The sequence below is a fragment of the Python bivittatus genome, unplaced genomic scaffold, assembly GCF_059951505.1.
Source record: "Python bivittatus isolate LINGU-HERP-01145 unplaced genomic scaffold, Pbiv_v1 ctg000850_np1212, whole genome shotgun sequence".
Lineage (NCBI taxonomy): Eukaryota > Metazoa > Chordata > Lepidosauria > Squamata > Pythonidae > Python > Python bivittatus.
Window position 1 is genome coordinate 60,661,419 of NW_028277112.1, and position 6,067 is coordinate 60,667,485.

The following is a 6,067-nucleotide window of genomic DNA, read 5'->3' on the forward strand; positions in this document are numbered from 1 at the left end:
CCTGTATTCATGGACCTTACCAGATAAGAATACACAAAAATCACAATGACTGTATTATTCCTATATAAGGAAGTGAAAGAGATAACAGCAAAGATGTGGCCAAGAGCCAACTGTTCATGCTCAAGTCCCAAATCAAGCTAAAGTGGAAGAAGAAAGCCAACTATTTTCCATGACATGATCTTGAGCATACAGCCACAATTTTCAAGGAGGTAAGGAATCACTTTGAAGTCCTGAACCCTATTGATAGGAAACCAGAGGAACTTTGGAATGAAATTAAAGATGTTGTTAAGGATGAATGTGAAAAACAGTTGCCAAAGACCAAGAAACAGAAGACAGCCAACTGGATGTCAGAACAAACAATGGAAATTGGTGAGGAGAGGAGAGGAGAGGAGAGGAGAGGAGAGGAGAGGAGAGGAGAGGAGAGGAGAGGAGAGGAGAGGAGAGGAGAGGAGAGGAGAGGAGAGGAGAGGAGAGGGAAGCCAAAGCCAAGAAAGACAAAGATCTCAGGAACAAACTTAATAAAGAATTTCAGAAAGCTTTGGAAAAAAGGAGCAGCAGCATTACAATGACATCTTTAAAGTCAAATTTTTCAAATTCTTTTTCACAGGTCAGCAACCCAGACTAAATAAAACGTATTAAATAAAATCTATATCTTTAAAGTCACTGAAGGTGGAAATAGACAATGAAACACAAGAAAGTCTTCCAAAAGATCTCCAAACATCTTCCAAAAGATCTCAGAATTGGTATGCTAAAGGACATTAATCCACAGACAGCAACTGATTCAAAGAAGATCAAACAAAGATGGAAGGAATATATTGAAATTCTGTACCATAGAGATGTCTACATCCAAGATACCTTAGAAGATATTCCCTATTTATAAAAACCTGTGGTACCAGAAGATGAAGTTAGATCAGTTCTTTGGTCATTATTAAGTTGTTATCCTTGAGAAGAAGCAGCTTAACTTCCTGACCTTCTGGATAGTTGCAGGAAAGCATCTGGTGACATCATTGGAAGAGGAATAGCCAAAGTTTCCTTCCACTTTTGGAGAGTTTAAAGGATGGGAATGGGAGGCAAAGCACTTCCATTTCCACCCTTAAAAACTGCACAAGTTCCAAAACATGGTTGAAATTTTGCTGACAAAATCCACTGCAATTTGGTAGCACAAGCCCAAGTGCCAAAAGGCTGCAGGAAGCCTGAGGAGTGCTCACCCCTGCCATAAACCATGGTTTAAAAATCTCAATGTCCAGTTCACATGTCATACTAGACCAAAAACATACAAGCCACATTTTGCTTTAATGTAATCTGTGAACTCAGACTACTGCCTCCAAGAAGAAACTTGACAGGGTTTATTATTGGCAAGAAACATGTAAATCTTATCAGAACTCTTTCAAGGAATATAGTAGCAGAATTTTTGTTTGTCTGAATGTTTATATCCTTCATGCCAGCAGTAGCCAATTAACCCAATGAATGCAGCATATCAAAATTAGCATTCATTGATGAAATGAATGAATTCTCCCTAACAGTGTTCATTCTTTAGACTGCAGTGTGCTTTTTTGGTTTCTTGATGACTTCTAAAAGATGAAGGCCTGACAGTTTGGCATAGACTTTCATGGCCAGTATCTGTTGGGCAGTGTTGGGCTTCAGGGTTTAGTGACCGTGGTCTATGCAAGAGATTTCCTGATGTTTCTCTGGCCACTATGGCTGGCATCTTCAGAGGCAAGGTAGTCTGCTATATAGACCACAGGCAACTTAGCAGGGACTGACTGGGCTTCTGTCTTTATATAAAGATGCCAGCAATAGTTGCCAGTCTCACATTTATATCTTAAACAGGCACCTGAAGACAGGATCATATTTTCGCCACTACAAACCATATAGCCTTGACTGCCCTCTGGGCACAAAGTCATGCTAAAAATTATCACCATCATACAAACAATATCAACAACCAGCCGATAATTTCAAAAGTATATAATATGCCTAAGGCAAAATTGATTAGATTAAGTGGCACATAAGACAAGGCCTTTTCTGTGATGTCCTCAAGACGTCAAACTCCCTTCCAGTCAGTATTAGCTTGACAAGAAGCCTTTACAAACCAATCTTTTTACTAATGCAGCTCTCGAAGAAAGTTACATGATCTGAAGCTTACAAATTGTACTTAATGGTCATACAGATAAATATATACAACATTTCTTGCACCATTATTAAGTCAGTATAAAAAAATAAAAGCAGTTGCATAAATCCAGGTAGCCAAAATAACTTCCTTCCCTTTTTCAGCAGCATAAGCAAATTTGGCCGCTAATGAACGATTGTATCTTTCATTCCACATGCATTACTTTGTGGAGGTTTGGCCCTGAGAAGGAACTAAGTAATGTCTGCACCAACAAGTATCAGACCAACCTATTAGAAACAGCTAGGGAAAAGCTACTTATAAATATTTTTGAGAGGCTCAGGGGGCTGAAGCTAGAAGGCACTGCTTTGTTGTGGCAGTGCAGGTATTTTGGAACAGCCTCCGGACTGGTTTTCTGGAAAATGTTAAAAACTGGATTGTTTCAAAGGGCTTATTTTTTAGGTTTACATCTGATGCCATCTTGTTTTCTTTTTCTTTTCTTTTCCTTTTTTTTTTTTTTGCATTTTTATGTTGGATCTGGTGATTGTTACGATGGTGATATGGATTAGTTCTGACCTACCGTGGGTGTATTGATTTCTCTTTTATATATATTGTAAGCTGTTGAGAGTTGTCCTGATTGTGGCAGGGTGGAAATGTAATTAATACAATAAAATAAAACAATAAAGTAATATATACCAAAACCTTGGAACTTACTGATTTATGAAAACCTTTAGACTTACTGAGTTCGGAGTGTAGCTAAAAATATGTTTTTGCATTGTTGCAAAGCAACTACCACTCTGGACTTAAATCCAGAACTGAACAAATGTATTCACTCTCAACCTCTGAGTGGGCTACCTATATAATGGAAAGACTATCAGTATAATCTCATGTGGTCAAATATTAATCTGTTGGTTTAAAACTGAGTTGCTTTTACATATCTATTGTAATATACATGTGTGTCTGTTTTGTTTCACTGGGATTTTGTTCTTTTTTGGTTAACTGTTATTACACACACATACACACACACATACATGAGCCAGTGTGGTATAGTAGTAGTTCAGGTACTGAATTAGAAGATAGGAGACCATGAATTCTAGACTCCCCTTAGCCATGGAAATCAACTGGGCGACTTTGGGCCAGTCATTCTCTCTCAGTCTAGACCGGAAAGTCAAAAATCATCTATTTACCAACTAGTACAGAAAGTCCCCTAGATACGAACTTTCAAGCTGCAAACTTCCGCTGATACAAACAAGATGAACCCGGAAGTTGGACCAGAAGTTGGGAGAAAGCGTGTCACAAACTAACCCTTTCCTGCCATCTGTTCACTTCCAGTTCTGACTTCCGGTCCTGACTTCTTGCATGGTCTGTTGTGTTTGGTGTGTGGCGACTGCAAATGTCTGCAATTAAGCGCAAGAGTCCTGAAGAGGAGCGGGGTAGCATGAAGAAGCGGTACTCCATTACGATGCTCATGAAGATGGAGATATTGAAGAAAATAGAGTTACAGACCAAGCTGATGGCAGAGGGGTTCAGCTTAATTGAGAAAGCACTATCACTGTTCGAGATGCAGGACCCTAACATGGAGCACTTCACCAAGGTGTCTGCAGCTGTCCATGATGCAATCCAGTGTTACAGCGTCATTTATGAGAAGAGGAAGGCCACCACCCAAAGTTCACTGGACCGCTTCTTCAGGAAGGTAGAAAAAAGTGCTGCTTCAACTACAAAGGACGAGCCTACGCCATTTCTGCAACACTGCCGCTTACGTAAGGTGCAAACTGCGCATTTTTCTTTTTTGCCTGTTGGACTTATGAACAAAACGGACTTACGAACAGCCTCTCAGAACGTAACCTGTTCGTAAGTAGGGGACTGTCTGTACTGCACCAGTATGATAGGTTACAGTCCATAACCTTTAATGAAGGTTATTCTCTGTCATTTGATTTGGGCTGGTGATTTTATACACATACACAAAGAGTATAAATTATACCAACATAAATAATATAAAAATGGAAGAAATTACATGCAAACTATGGAAATAGACTCAATTTAAGATTCCTCCAAAAAAGCATCTTACTGCAGCTTTTCCCTAGCTTTGATGCCCTCCAGATGTGTGAACTTCAACTCCCAATATTCTCAGCAACAGTCACAATGGCTGGGGAAGGCTTGCAATCCACGCAGCTGGAAGTTTCATAGGGGAAAACAATAATGTTTTCCAACAACTTGCTTTTAGTAATTTGCAATACTTTAATTATGCTTATTTCCCTTAACTACCTTTCTTTCATTATAAACAAAAGTTAACTAAGAGCCACTGAATTGGCTCACCATCAAGATCTGTCTCCAGTAACAACAGAAATAATGAAATAATTACTCTTAATCAGTTAATGTAATACCTTAAAAACTTTTGAAAAATTACAAAAGGAACCTAATTTACCAGAAACAGCCAAATAGCTAGCTAGCTCTGTGTGTGTGTGTCTGTGTATTTAAATTAAAATAATTGTTATATTCCCTGTTTAGTCCCAGTGCCTTAGCAGTCTCTGAAACTCAAGAGCCTTGAATGTTTACAGATAATTTTCATAAAGGCAAAACCAACAAATCAATATTACTTTTAAAAAATTACAAAAATACATTTGGATAATGTACACAAAATCTGCATAAGTACATTGGACTATCCTGTATTACAAAATCAATGGTCTAACAGTTCTAAGAAATATTAAATATGTTTTATATAATTTAAAAATCTGGTTGTTTTAGCAAAAAAAATTTTTTTTCAGTGTTTAAAAAAATTTGGTTGTCAGCCTTTTTATGCTGGAGATGTAGTAAATTAGCAGGCATATTAGTACAAATGCTGTGGAAATGTCACTGATGGTTACTTACTGATTAGCTATTATTGAGAGGAAGTTACCATTTAGAGAACTTAACACGCTAAATTGTATTTCTAAAAATTGGAAATTGTCTATTTATGAAGAGCTTGGGATTTGTGTCTGTGGACCCCTTTCTTAAAAGCCCCCAAATCCAGAGAAAGACACCTACATTTGCATTTTGCAATTTAATGAGTGGATCTCTACCAGCTGCCAATACATTGATCTGTGTAACAGTGCTGGGGTGGTTTCCAGAGGGACAGTTTTTAATCCTTTCTTTCTAAAATAATTTTCTATGAGTTTTGAAAAAGTAATGATAGAAAATGAAACAGAAGACAAAAGTGTACTATTCCCTTGCAAAATTATGTACATGCCATAGGGCAACCTGGGAACACGTTAGAATTTGAAATGAAGAGGCTACTGCACATTATTTTATACAATAATTACATTAGCATAAAACCAGCATTCATAACAGGTGGCACTACCTAGCCAATGACACCTGATCTTTAAAAAGCACAGAGTTGGTATTTTATTGTTCAGACAGCTTAGTTTCCATATTACAACTGCACTAATAAAACTCAGAGCTGTAATGATTTACAATGTCATGTTAGTAGTATAAGTTTCAGTTACTAGTGAAATGATTGTCATTTTTCTATCCTTGCAACCTCAAATATTAGAAGTAAAATTTAAAGTAACAATAGAACAACAAAAGGGGTGTGAAAGAGAAATATTTGATTTTTTTTTGGCTGTATTTTGCAATTCTGTATGTGACTGGTCAACAACTGTAAATACATTTTACTTACTAGGTAAGTGTAAACGTAGCAAAGGAGAATGGCCTTTTAAAGAACCTCCCCTTCTCCCTGCCATGCAACCCAGATAATCATTTTTGAAAATCAGCTCGCCTCAGAGTCAACAATCCCATCTGATTGGAAGTTTGAAGTAACTGGGAAACTTGAAATATTTTTTTTCAGATCCTGGCCTAATGATATTTTAAAACAGTGTTTCAAATGCTTCAGGCATATATGCATTACCCCTTTAATTAATGTTGTCTTTAAGAAAAAAACTTCAGTGGGGAGGGGGAAGAATGCAGTAGGTAGCAAGTTCTGAACCC

General features: G+C 37.5%; 1 protein-coding gene across 2 annotated transcripts in view; it reads right to left on the minus strand.

The window, feature by feature from the left end:
- TMEM38B (transmembrane protein 38B) overlaps positions 1-6,067 on the minus strand; it is a 35,426-nt gene that overhangs the window by 27,395 nt on the left and 1,964 nt on the right. The window lies entirely within an intron of this gene.